This window comes from Lepisma saccharinum, chromosome 18, assembly GCF_977018435.1.
Source record: "Lepisma saccharinum chromosome 18, izLepSacc3.1, whole genome shotgun sequence".
NCBI classification, from domain to species: Eukaryota; Metazoa; Arthropoda; class Insecta; order Zygentoma; family Lepismatidae; genus Lepisma; species Lepisma saccharinum.
In genome coordinates, this window is record NC_139246.1 from 56953799 (window position 1) to 56968656 (window position 14858).

The 14858-nt window shown below is 36.3% G+C and overlaps 1 protein-coding gene across 4 annotated transcripts in view; it reads left to right on the forward strand.

The window, feature by feature from the left end:
• The window catches only part of LOC146002589 (uncharacterized), a 111138-nt gene that overhangs the window by 61271 nt on the left and 35009 nt on the right, over positions 1-14858 (forward strand). Inside the window, exon 1 of one of the 4 annotated variants that reach the window (XM_083140531.1) lies at positions 13650-13804. The exons of 2 other annotated variants lie outside the window; for them this stretch is intronic. The gene's annotated coding sequence lies outside the window, so the exon portion shown is untranslated. Of the gene's footprint in view, positions 1-13649; positions 13805-14858 lie in introns of those variants that run through there. One more of the 4 variants, XM_083140533.1, reaches the window with a different exon arrangement.

Consider the following 14858-nt stretch of genomic DNA (forward strand, 5'->3'; position numbering starts at 1 on the left):
CTATTTTACAGTAGGGAGATATACGAAAACCATGCAACAGGAAAAGTACTGCCAACTCCTGCATTTTCATTGATTTGAGCCACTTTTGTGAAAAAGCTCAACCAAAAATAGCTACGGAGAAAAAAAAAACTTGTTTTTTTCCCCCCCCCAAAAGCCAGTTTTTCCGACCACTTCCAACTCTATGAGATTATAAAACAAACATGGAATGACAGTTATTCTATACATTTATATCAAAACTTTTACAGCAATTCCTTCAGTCAAGCATCTCAAACTCACTATGCCACATCTAAGGGAAGGGATAGATGTGCCAAAATGAGACTTCTTTTTCTAATGTCTGTGCTTTAAGAATACAATAGGCTCAATTTTGGAAAGGGAGAAAATAAATTAATTATGAGCTCTGTATGTTTGAACAATTTCTCAAAGAACCAAAACCATTCTTGGAAAATATTCTGCATCTCACATAAAAAATGATAACACAAACACTTTATTGCCTCCCTACTGGCATAGTGGTAACGTCGTTGCCTTGTAATTAAGGGGTCCCAGGTTCAATTTCCGGCGGAGGCACCTAGCAGTTCGGTTTCCACTTTAAACTGTAGGTCTAGACCCGATTAGCTTACCTGTGCATAAAGTGAACCTAAACAAAAAAAACACTTCAAACCGCAATGAACACTTTCTTATGCTGTGCGAAAGTCACACAAAAGGACAAACAGGAATATATGTCTGCTATGTAATTTAACCAACATTTGCAAGGCTGATTTGGAAAATAAATTTGCATTTCATTGTGTCTGGATTCTGAGTTTGAAGTGGAAAATGTTAGATGGGGATGTTTGATAGAGCCTTGGGGTTAGTTTGGGGATGCTCATGTAGTTTAACATGGTGACAGTGAGACAACTAGGGTGGAGGGGTGCTTGCGAAAATGTTTTTTTTTTTATGAATTTTTATGCTTGCCATATGGAGGGAAAAAGTTTCACCAAGTTTTCTTGCTATATATGCCTTTAGCAAGCTGTCTGGTGGGAGGAACAATGGCTGATGGGAGCAATGGCAGATATCTATATCTTGCTGATGCCAATGTTCTCACTGTAAATCAAGGAGAATGTGATGGTAGATTACACTTTAAAACTAGCACAACCACAAGCCCGGCAAATATCTAATTCGTAGTTAGGTTTCTGTAACTGCAGTGTAAATATGTTAATCTGAATCAGTGTATTGCTTTTCATGACTTTTGAGAGTAAAAAAATGCAAATTATCCCAGTTTCCATTACATTATTATAACTTACTTGTTTTGTTTGTTGTTTCTGAGTTTGACTCGCATACGCCACTTCTGCCATATTAGACACCTCTTGCTCTAGCATTTGGCCAGTGTTGGTAAACAGATCCTAAAAGAAGAAATTTTATGAATTAAATCAGTAGTAATTTATTTCTATTTAAATTGGATTCCTAATGTGGATGAATACTCAAATAAATTACTTATGAATTAACATGTGAAATGCTCAGTAGTGCATAGAAGACAAATTGCAGAAACAATAATGCAACCTTGGACATTGGGTATATTCTACTCCAGCCCGAACACAACCATTACATGCAACAGTCAACAGTCAGTAATGAACTGACAGGATTATTTTCATGGGTGACTGATAGTGGAATTAATGTAGAGTATAAAAAGGGTAGTGGTGGAACCTACCCCACATGCAGGGTTGGAGTTAATGTTTCATTTCCCCCATAACATTGCAATTGAACATTCATTCCCCCCCAACCGTGGGACCATTATTACCATTACAGCAAATTACTTTTCCCCCACAATTTAATAATGGAAAATTATTCATCCTTTTAGCATTTTAAAATAATAGGATTCAATTGTCTGGAATGGCACAGCAGCATTTATCAATCGTAGCACACTTTTGATGGACTTTCAATTCATCCAGCACTAAAATTGTTGCTTGAGAATAAGAAATATATTAGGTGTATTTTTTAAATTATTTTTTTATAAGAGGCATGTTCCTGGCTATGATGTTTATATAACTACATATTAACCATTCAGTACCACGAAGGTCCACCTAACTAGCAGACTCACATTTTCATTTGGTTGACAACCCCCAACCCCTCTCATACAAAAATTCCTGGGTGCACCTATGCATGCACATATGTTTAAAACAAATAAAACTGATTGAATTTTTTGATATTCTCCTCTCCTCGATTGCTGACCTTCCTTGGAACAATTTGGTTTGATTTTAACCACATGCCTATGTATGCAGGGCATCTCAAGCCTCACCAGAAAATAAGTCATACCTCCATCCTCAAAAGACTGGAGAAAAAAAATGAGTAGAGAACATACTTTTTTAAAACAGTTATGGCTTGGCTCTCAAAATGTATATCACAAAATTAAAAAACAGTACTGCCAGATACAATGAAAGGAAAACATGCATTCTCTGCTTACAAGTGATAAGCCTAACTGAGTAACTTAACGACTGGTGCAAGTAAAGAATAAATAAAATTAGAAATTAAGTTTTGATTAATGGTGAAAATATTGGAAAAGCTGACTAAATATCTAGTGATATGGTCATTCCAAATTTTTAGAGTGGTGCTTACTTAACCCATGCACATAACTGCCTAACCTAATAAGCAGCATGGAAACTAATAATACAACACAATCTCTTATGAATTAGTGTGTATCTCGTAACAAACATTCCTCATATTACAATGAATAATGAGACCAGATTCAATAATAATAATAATAAAAGCATTAGCTTCATCACCTGGCACAGTTGGTCACTGTAATAGGAACGACTGAAGATGACCGGACCCTTCTCCGATTTTCTTCATATTTGGCATACTCACTAATTAAGGCCTCGTAATCACGAATCTGAAGTTAAAAGTTGTCGGAAATGTCTAGAAATTGCAAATTTTCGCAAAATTTTTTGTTGCACAAGCAAATATATATATATTCCTGATACTACTACGACATGAAATTTTAACTATGTTTGCCTAACCTAACCACACGTCAATGGTTCGTTGGGCTGGCGTCAATGGTTCGCAAATATTTTGCAATTTCTAGACGTTTCCGACAAATTTTAACTTCAGATTCATCATTAGCAGGCCTCAATTAGTAAGTATGCCAAATATGAAGAAAATCTGAGAGGGGTCCGGTCATCTTCAGTCATACCCTGTAATAATATACATGTAACCAGTCACAGCACTGTGACACTACTGCAAGTCATGGCATGCTGTATCTTTCAGAGGGCTATGGTAGCCAGTACCATGTCTGTTTTGTCTAAAGTTGTATACTTAAATGTAAACAGAATTTTGATTAAGAGTGTCATGTACATTTTGTGTTATCAACGGCTAATTTTATTATTGCCACCAAAGGAGCTGGAGTAACAAGAATCGAGATTCAAAAATAATTTACAATTTTACTTCGTGCATGTTGTAGATCCCATCCGTATTTTAAAACAAAGTCTGATAGCATAAGTTTGCAAGAATGTGACAATTATATTTTTGCAAGCAATGTAATCAAAAATAGAGTTGGAAAAACAGCTTGGAGACATGTGCGAACATGTAACAAAAAATATTTTTGGGCCATTTATACAGTATGTATAAACCTGACCTACCTAACCTACTGACGTATGCATCCAATAGGTGAAATAACCTAAACTTGACTTACCTATACTATTCACATATTTATTTCTGCTATAAATAGGATGCACACATGAGTAGGTTAGGCAGCTCAGGTTTATGCCTACAAAAGGGCAAAAAAGGTTTTTGTTACATGTCAGCACATATCGCGAAGCAGGCATAGCTGTTGCTATCTACTCATCTAGCCATGAAAAAATATAAATATGCTGACCAAGGCAGTAATTTATTTTATTAAAAACATAAACTAAACGTAACGTTTCAACCTTCTAGCAAGGTCTTCATCAGACTCTGTATCAAGTACAAAACTTTTGTACTTGATACAGAGTCTGATGAAGACCTTGCTAGAAGGTTGAAACGTTACGTTTAGTTTATGTTTTTAATAAAATAAATTACTGCCTTGGTCAGCATATTTATATTTTTTCATAATAATGGAAACAAGGCTTAATGGTGTTATCATCTAGCCAGTGTGTAAAATTCAAAAAACTGCATGACAATGGTGCTGCCCTCAATTTACACATTGTAACTATATCGCAGAATGAATTAGTTGAAACGTGAATATTTTTAGATAGAGGCTGGGAACGTAACAACTTATATGGTACAAGGTATTCTACACCTCTTCACTATACACACGAAAGATAGAAAATTTTCTTTTCCAAAGAATAGGGTAAGTTTTGTGCAAAATTACGGGGGGGGGGGTATACTGTAAATGCAAAAGGTGTATATTTAGGCCACAGCTTCTTCAACAGGTGATGAGAATAGCATATGGAATTGCTATCACAACAGCCCTAAACCTGGCCTGCCTAACCTAACAAATGCATTTAGGAATGTAATACCCCTTGTAACGATTGAAACATTTTTGGCAAATCTTTTTAATATTTAATAGCCCTCGTATAAATTCATTTGGAGTTTTAATCTTTTGAATGTACATTTTTATCTTTTATCTTTGTTAACATTGTAACGCAGTTTCGGCCCAACGAGAAAGAACGCAAAGCAAGTAGAAGCTTGCGTTGTTTTTCTTCCTTAACAACAATGAGTTCTTTTCGTTCGGCGCTGCGTGGGTTTGTAAATAAGTTTAGCTTGCATTGTGTTTCTGGATATGTCTTTTGGAAAGGGTAATTGTTAGATGCTAAAAATAACTTTTCAGTTTGTCGAAATCTTTTGTTGAGAAATAGGATTGCGCAATCTCGCAAGTATAAATATCAGCGTTCTCGCTGGCAGATTAATTCAGTATAGCAGTAGATTCCGGAATCGTTAGGTGATTAAATCGCTTGTCGAGGTCCAGGGCTGGGAGAACACAGGCGTTGTGAGGGGAGTGGCTGGTCAGCTCTCCCTTCTACAATGTCCTGCGTTTTCCGTAAGCCACCTTTCTGGATTTGTGCTGGTCAGCATGATCCTTAAAGGGGATTTTGGCAGGCTTGTAAATAATTTGATTTATACATAATTAATCTTAATAATTTAAAATTTTGTTTCATAAATTCTATCGAAGTTGGCACTGGTCAGTGTGACTCCGGTATAAATTCAAGTTATACATCCTTCTCGTCGAGTTATTTGTTTTAATTCTTAAATCATTTTGAATTCTCCTGGTCAGGAGGTTCGTTTAAATAAATTTGTTTCTTTGATACTTAAATCCGAGAGCATACCTCTGGTCAGAGGATGTCTTTTAAATCTGATAGCTTATATAGTTTCACGTCCGTTTCTAAAGTCTGAGTATCCGGAACGTTTATTGGTTTCTCTTATTTTGGTTTTATGTTAGATATAATTTTGAAACAGTTATAATAGGTGACCGGTCGAGTAAATGTTTTTATAGAAATTCGTTTAAGGTAAAAGTCTATTGTTTTGCTTTTGCAATGTAAGTAGCCAAAAAGGGTAGACAGAGTCCCCTGTTATGTTATGGAATTCCAAGCGAACATTTGTAGTTTGTGGCCGAGAGATGGCTTTGGTAATTGGGTAGAGACAGGCTCCCCTTATCTTTAGTTATGAATGTTATTGGAGGTTGGCCCCGAAGAGGGTAGTATACCTCGAGAGTTCTAAAGAACATAATACTGAAGTGAAAATATGACAGAAGCACAAATAGATATTTACGGAAAGAAGTTTATGTAATTTTCTTTTGGTTTTGGTTAATGGAAATTGTCGATCATTACTGTTAATTTGTCACCTGTTTATTGAAACCAAGTTAAGCTGGGATATGGACGATATATATATATATATAAGAGGGAGCTCTCTGGATTGTATTTTATGAGAAAGCAAGTTTCAGTCTATGTTTTTCGGAAGTTATTTGAACAGAAATTAAATTTTGGCATTGTAATTTTCTCTCGATCTGAAGATTGTATACTTTCTTTTATCCTAACATATATATGGATTAGTAAATAAATTTATAATCGTTATTTGGTATTTCTTTGTAGTAAGTTTGCCTAATAAGTATAAATTAACTGACTTCCTTTTGGTTGGAGAGGTGTCCCGCCGTTACTGGTCAGTGAGGCGGAGGCCTTATCAATCCAAAGGACGCCAGAATTGATTATGCTGATTTCAATCGCGAATCGTATGCGTATGCTCACTGGTCAGTGGAATGCGGGTGCGATTGCGGTGGAGTTCAAGCATGAGAAAGGGCTAATATAATTTGAAGTCTTGGTTATGTAAGTGTAAATTTAACTTTTGATTATATTATTATCTTGAAACAGACCCTTACCCGAACTTTGGGATGCGGGGTCTCATGCCCCGCAGGAACTGAGCGTAGTCGTGGCATTTATATATTTATAACAGAAAGATATTTGGTAGGCAGCGACGCCCGGTCTTTGTCTGTCGAGGGGACCGAGCCGGTGTGTCGTGTGTCTTGGCAACTGGCAAGACGCCGTCTTGTTGCACCCTTCACACCTACATCGCGGGCATTGTAAAGTATTTACGGAAGAATTTTAATGCTTCAAATTTGAGCTGCCTAACCTAACAATGAAAGCATTTTGGTCTGTAATAATTATTCATACCAACGTCAAGTGACATTAGCAGCAGCAGCAGTCCACAACGGAACACTTTCCAGTATTCTTCCACGTTATTTTATTTGTGCGCGCTGGAAATGTTCACTTGTCCCTCTGTACCCCAAAAGAAAGTGAAATATCTTGCATTGTTTATGAAGATTTTCTTGTTTATGAACGTTTTCAGTTGATTTTAGCTTTCGGAAATGTGTTATTGTGAAGCAAAGTACGTTTGTTTCCTTAGCATATTACTTTACTGTGAAGCAGAACAACCCGAAGGCTTCACACAAGTGAATATAGCACCCAAAACGACTTTCCACAAAAGCAGCTATAATTTTACGTAGTTAGGTTAGGATTGTTAGGTTTGGTACTGATAGTCATTTTCGGAGTGTTCTTTCGCTATTTTACTGTACATACAAACAATTTTTACCAACAAAAAGTGGCGAAAATACTTAGAAATTGAAGATTTTATCTTACGTGTGCCATTCTATGGTATCAAATATATCCGTTACTTGAGCTTTCCTAAAGCTGGAACCACTTTTGCATTACATAAAACATTGAAATCTGTCGATTAAAAAAATATCTACGTAATTCTCGAGGGGTACAGTGGGTAAACGGTCCCACGATAGTCAGCCACGCTCGGCAGAATGATAACAAACTCTACATCCTTGATTACGTTGCACGTAGAAATAGGAATAAATTACACGGTACGTAAGTAATTCTGTTGTGTGTATATATACTGTTGTAAGTCCGTTTTACCTGGGCTCTGAGGTCACAGGGAAGTTTCATTTAAACATTTAGGTAGAGCTTAATAATATCTGATGGCTGAACCTGCTCCGTTAGGAGGGTAGAGATATGGAAAGTTGGTGTAAAAGGTTATTCACGCTTGTTCATACCTGGTAGATGTGTGTGATGTCTTGTCCTAATGCTTCTCGCAGACCGAATCGTGACAGTTCCAAGGTTCTATCCAGCGACCCTCAGTTCACCAAGCCAAGCGATCCCTTGCGCCTTGTAGCATGCTAGGCAGCGGTAACTCCGTGTTCCATCGTCGTAGTTAGCAGTGTAACGTGTTGTAGAGTAATCGGACTATTTATCCATGTAGCGTCGATGAGTGTCAGAATCAAAAGAGAGCGAGCTCCGGGTAGGAGCTTGCTTTTATCATTCTAGGCGTCGAAAGGTTGTTAAACCTTTCAAACGCGGTAGATCCTGTTTAGATCCACGCGTTTGCCTTTCCAGTTCCTTGTTTTACGGAAGTTACAAGCTAGCGCATTCTTGGGATCACTCGCTGGTCGGACAAGTTCAGGAAATAAACAAGTGTGAATATTAACATGACGAGGTTTTCTCGGTTTAATGGTCTCCATATCTCTACAATACATATATATATATTTATTTTTAATATATGTATGTTCACACACACTACTTTAATTTCACAATAAAAGTAACATACTTTTCGCTCTAATCTGAAACTCACTTTGTTTCCAATCATGGAGGAAGCAGAATTAATTATAGTAGCCTATATTTAATTTATTTCATGTTGTGAATTCTGTATTTTCGTCGTAAAAAAGACTACTGTTAAAAAAGTAAATATTAATACACTTACCTCTGCCTTTACAAAGACGATTGTCCCATGAAACAAAGCTCAAACCACGCTACTCATCCGTGTTTGGTTTCGTCGGTGCGCACTCGCAGCGTCGTTCAACTTCTTTGGCGCAGTGGATGATGGGAAGCAACGAGTCGGCTATCGCACGTAACTACATTGAAAGATCCCTGTGTAAGATGTAACGAGCGCAAAAAATGAAACCACCACGCAACGTTAAAGCAACCACGACAGGGAAACACTGAAGTATGTTATGTAAATGAGACTTCGTAACCTTTCAGAAACATAATTCTGACTTCGTGTGCTGTATGGGTTTCTGCCTGATATACGAGGATAATAACGTCTTTGATAATATTGCTACTATTACTACTGCTGCTGCTACTACTACTACCAACAATAATAATAATGATAATAATAATAATGTCACTCTTGTTATTAATATTATCAATATTATCATTAATATTATTAATGGCACGTTTATTCTGGAACTTGGCACTTCCAGCCAAAAATTCGTGGTTGCGCCTCTCATAGATTGGAGCTTTCAATGAACTAACCGACCTCTATTACGCACTGTTAACGGCGGTAATGGTTAGGCTGTTTTTAAGTTAACCGTTACAACTGAGGATAATCTGTTCAGTCCGCATTAGCACCTGTAGCGCTGTTAACGTGAACTACCTGGAACGATGCGAGAGCAGGCAACGACATCTCTACGGCAGAACATTGAACTGCGTGCAGCACGTAACCAGGCGAGATTTATTGGAACTACGTGCCCCAGGAAGAAAATATGAATAAATATTATTTTGTAATATTCAACGTGTGCTATCCTTTAATATCAACAAATAAAGTATAAATAATACAAATTCTTTGCGACCTTGCAGGGCTTTATTAACGTTATAACACATCATAATATGCTAACAGAGAGCACCTGACAATGAATGGTTAACACAAGTAACGTAGACAGAAATAGCAATAGCAATGATAACACTAAGAAACTACAAGTAAATAACTGTGATGGTCTCGCAGGATCATTACAAGGGTCTTACTCGCCCGAGAAGCACTGTCTCTAAAAACTGAGTCAAACATCGAATCACTCTCTATTGCGCTGTGTCACGCGGCAGTCTACTTCATCTTCACTCTCCTCGTCGTCAGGATATATGCTTCTCTGCTCCGGTCGAAAGAAGTAAGGAACATACATTTCTGATGAAGAACATTTCGAAAGGTTTTACAGTGGTTCAAGACTACACTCTTAACTTTGTTACTGAAGTGCTGACTGTAAAACATTCTTTTGTCCAGTTCATTCATTCCAAGTAATTCCTTGCCCAGGTTTGGCAGGAAGAATTCATGCTTACAAATTATCTTCCCTTTTGCATATTGACTCTTCATGACAGCTATGTTCTTCAGACGTAAAGAGAGATTCCAGCTTTCTAATTGCTTCAGATAAGTACGATGGACTCTCTCCATCTGCTTGATAATGTAACTGGTAACCAGAACACAGACATCTGTAAATCATGTTCCAGCAGCCTAAAGCACCCATCCAAAGAACAGCTGAAGTCTGACTGGAATCGAAGATGATGTCGTGAACACAAAGATAATCCTGGAGGAAGTGGACAGCTTCAGTGACGTCACGGGCGATTCTGTTGACTAGGACGAAAACTACTGGAAACGCTGAGGTACTGTACCTGTGGACTCAAAATGTTTTAAGGCTGGCAAACAATTTACTTCTAAGATACGGAGGCAGCTGTCATAAAACACGCACCTTGACTGGAGGGTCATAGCTGTGTGTTGCAGTTCTCCTTGGAGGAACAGGTGTAAAAGTCTGCTGATTCGTTGTATTTGTTGCTTGGAGTATGATATTGGATAGTGTTCGGAAAGTTACTTTTTGAAAAGTAACTAGTTACATTTACAGTTACTGGTGCTTGAAAAGTAACTGTAAGTTACTTTTACAGTTACTTTGTTTTGAAAATTTTCTTGCAAACAATTACACTTATACAACTGATGATCATTAATTGGAATAAAATAATATTTGACGACTAACATGCATTCGAGTTATGCTTCTGGTTGGTACATAATATAAGTCTTCACATATTTATATTTTTCAGTGGACGCGGAAGGTATTCCAAGGGAGGGGAAAATTACCATTTTTTTGTGGGGGGAGTTCAGTTTCGAATTCCCCATAACAATAATGAATAACAGACATATTAAATCGAAAAACATCTCACTTTTTAACTACACACACGCAAAGCTTTTAATGCAAAAATGCACCATGTTTTCGATTAGCAATATGGCCAATATTAACTTTTTGGACCGGATTATTATTAAATATGTTCTGTATGCTATTTATTAGTATTCAAGTAATTATTTATATTTCAAACCGGTATAAAATATGCATGTAGTCCGTACAGCCAACCGGCTAGCACATGAGAAGTAATAAATACCATCATCATATACTCCTTATTTATTTTAAGATGATGACTTCTCTAACCTTAATCACGACTTATACCATAAATGAAGAAAACCGAAATAGATGGTATTTTTGTTGCTTCCCAGCGGCAAGCTTAGAATTTAAAGACATTTTCACAGTGCACAGAAGTTCTTAAATTATAGCAGCTGGCCCCCGTGACGGAGTGCTACGAAGACAGGGGGTCCTGGGTTCGAATCGCGGACTGGTCATGTATGTTTGTGAGTGTCCATTCATCGCTCGGCCTGTTGGAATACGCGATGAATGTTTTCTTATAGATTGAAGGGGCCGTATCTTTTTTCGCTTCGGTGTGAAATTTCCATGTCTCTTGTCGCTTTGCAGGCGCCAAGCGATACGCATGGCTCAGAAACGAATCCTTAACAATACATGTAAACACTTTCGAACTGAAGTGTGACACTCGGACTGAATACCGTCTTGCCTTGGTTTCTTATTCACACGGTAAGTGCATGCAGATTGACTGAAGTGTCGCTTGTCTTTTCGGCATGAAACTTCTGTGTCCATCGTCGCCTGTCTCTTCTGTATGAACGCTCCGTTAAGGGAGATCGAAGAGACACATGTCCCTTTAGTCTGTAAGCAAGCATACACCACGCATTGACAAACAACAGGCGAAATAGTTCTTTACTTAAAATCCATGTTGAAATAACTGTAGGCGTTGCTATGTACATTCGCGGATTTTGCAGGACAAAAGTGCACTTGCACCCTTCTCAATTCTCAGATTTATTTATTTAAGCCGCTCCTGACAGATAGTGACGATATGTTCTGAATGAGCCTATCCGTTCGTTTATTAATTTATTTGATAGTTATGCTGTCGGTGCGGGCTTAGCGCAGCTACCTAGCACCAGGAAACCTATTTTCAGTTAGTGCTGGTCCAAATTAATAAAAGTGTAATTTAATTTAATTTAACATACATAGCCTAGTGCAATAAAAAGACTTCAATACAGACAGGATAGACACTCATTGCCTCATAGTTTTTTTATAAACATATATTTGGTTTTAGCTTTTCAGCTATGCACCAGTTAAATTTCTTTTACATTTCATAATTTTGCAATTTCTTCATTTTATAATAAAATATTTTCTCTTATAATATAGTTCGTAAGTATATATATTATTTTCTAAGTCTGATTGCTCAAAAGTATTGACAGGGCGTATACCCCATTATATCCTGCTTCTTTTAGATCTCTTAAGAAATAATCACGCGTAGTTACATAAGTCGACATTCAAATATAATATGATCAGGTGTTCCTTCAGTTGCACCACACTGACAGATTGGGGATTGAACAATCTTCCTAGTGTACAGTACAAGTCTTTAGGGGATAGGGTGTAATTTAGCCGACATCTAAGAAGGCTTGTTAAAGAATTTCTTGAAAGATTAGTATCTTGATACCAAGGTTCTTTGGGTATGAGTGGGTGAATTGAATAGTCTTTTTCCCCATTAATTATTCCTGTAATTGTCCATTCTTTCTGCCAACTTTTCAACAATTCTGTTTTAGCATGTGACACTAGCGCTTTTGCATAAAATTTAATCCGAAGCGATCGGTGACTTGATTCTTTATTTGCGTAGTTGGCTAATGCGTCTGCTATGTGGTTTCCTTCTATGGATGTATGCCCAGGAGCCCAGACAAGAGAAATGCTGTAACCTGAGTTTGTTAGTTTGTGATACACATTTTTTATGTTAACAATGTACCAGTCTACATAGTAATCAGTAATGCCTCATAATTGAATATTCAATAAAGACATTGCACGCACTAAAAACTCGAAGTCGTAGATTCGCTAAGTTCCACCTACACACGTCCATTAAATTCTTAAATTGCCACACTACAGACACGTTTCGTTTAATTTCGTCATTTCACCAATTAATGATTTACAAAGGCAAAATAAACATATGTTAACACTATGTGAATTGAACCGGGTATAAATCTGCAGTGGAAAAGAAAGCTGATGACGTCAAAAGACTGGTTCTATGTTTTTGGGGTTTTAATACATCTATTTGAATGAGCTAGTTTCAAAATGAATTACTGTAAGTTTATTTATTTTAGATAAAGACAATAATTTTAATGGTAAATTAAAAATAAATATATCCTGATCTATTAAACTTAAAGTTGTACATATGCTTGTACGTAATACAAAACTCATTTAATGCTAGTGCCATAAATGTTTGTGTTCAACATGTTTACAGATGTAAAGATTAAACTTTACATTTATCAATATTACGTATTGTATATTTTTAGATTAATAATACTTGACTTGTTCTTCGTGGTGAAGGCAAAATTCTGACTAAATAAGAAGGGACGATTCAGTCAGACAAATAAATATTACATTTTCATATTGTTTGTAAACTAATGGCGTCAGACGGTACACATTTTAACCTAATATGACGTAATCTAATTTTGTTCGTTAAATTCCTACATTAGACGGTAACAGCAAAAGGTTAGAAGTTATTTATTGATACATATAATAGTTTATGTTTGTGATACTGGTAAAATTGAGTGACTATCTATCAACTTCAGAGGAAAAGCATTAAAACAAATACGTACAAGAACAGAAACGATGTCCAAAGTCGACATCAGATTGTTGACAGGGTCATGAAAAAAAGAAGAAGAATAGAAGGTATGAACTGTAAACATTTTACCTTCATATAATACAGTCAATATAAAATAAACTTATATTCAAATTGTCCAGCACCATATTAATTCATAATTTTTCTCAAGGCGAATTTCATGAAATAAGAACACCATGAAAGCAGACCATTCCTATTGTAATACAACCAGAACAAAACCATACTATGCAATTTCATGGAATTAAAAAGAAACTAAAAAGAGTGATTGACAATTTCCATCCAGGTATCCCTTTACCAAAAATGTTTCCTTCCCTTTTTTTCTTGTTTTTTAAAGTCTGGTGCACAGGTTTTCAACGGCTTCGATGTTATCTTGCGTAAATTGAACCTCGAATTGCTTAAAATAAATTGAATGAACATGATGATGGACAATTTTCTTAGTAATATTTTTACATCTTCCTGGAAAAGAATAATATGGCATCCAGGATTACAAATATATACACATATTATTGTTGGTTCGTAGAAAAGGTCTGTCCGGGATTTTCCACAGACATGGTTTTAGGTGTCACGTTGTTGAAGTAAGTATATTTCAGAATAATAATAGCATAGTGTTAAAGGCTTCATGTAAATAATTTTCAAATATCTACACGACAAGTAATATAAAATTAAGCCTGAATTTGAAAATAACATTCTGGGATGGTAGCTTCTGTGTAAACTAGTGATCTACACAACAAACATATGCACTATAATTCCACAAGAATAAGAAAATGACAGTCTCTCTCTATAATACTACAAATTCCACGTTGGTAGTGTACAATGTTCGTGCTCCTAGATATAAATGTATTGCTTCCTGTTTAAATTATTCAAGGTATATAAACTAACCAAATTTCTTGTTTGAAAATTATGTACGTATGTCTGTAGGTGCTTCCCAGTAAGGGGTGCATTTTATTTCATGGCTCGAAACAAAGTAGATATCGTAAAGTGAAAAGGAAAACGATTTTTGGAGGAATTTTCATAGAGAAAGTTTAAAAAACTGTGGATGTACAAATTATACATACTACTAACGCCATCGAAAATTTTGCATTAATACTTTCAAAAGTTAGTAAGCAGTAAATATGATAGTCAAACTGCATTGAAATATAATACGTGTATGTGAATAGTGCAACTGTGTGTAAAAAAAGTACAGTTGAGAGGAAGAACATTGTTCAGAGAACATGAAGCTAAGAGATAAATGGAAGTTCGTGCAAATTAAAGAATTGATTGATTGATTGAGTTGGTGTTTTAAGTCCACTTTATGCACAGTAAGGTTAAACCTTACTGGACCTACAGTTTAAAGTGGGATCCGAACCACTATGTGTCTCTACCTGGTATCGAACACACATTAAAGAAATGACAATAATCACACGCCAAATTGATTCATCAAATTGATACTGGTATGAAATTGCATCACGGTTCCGACTGTGTAATTTTACTGGTTGTACAGAGTATGAGGAATGCGTTTACAATATTGGAGATGATTGTGGAAGTATGTTTGAAGTTCGGAGACTAATTTATTGGTTTCAAAGACGCAGAAAATATTAATTTGTGTTATGTAGGTACTCAAGTGCGCGATTGTAATTCAGCAAAGTGTGA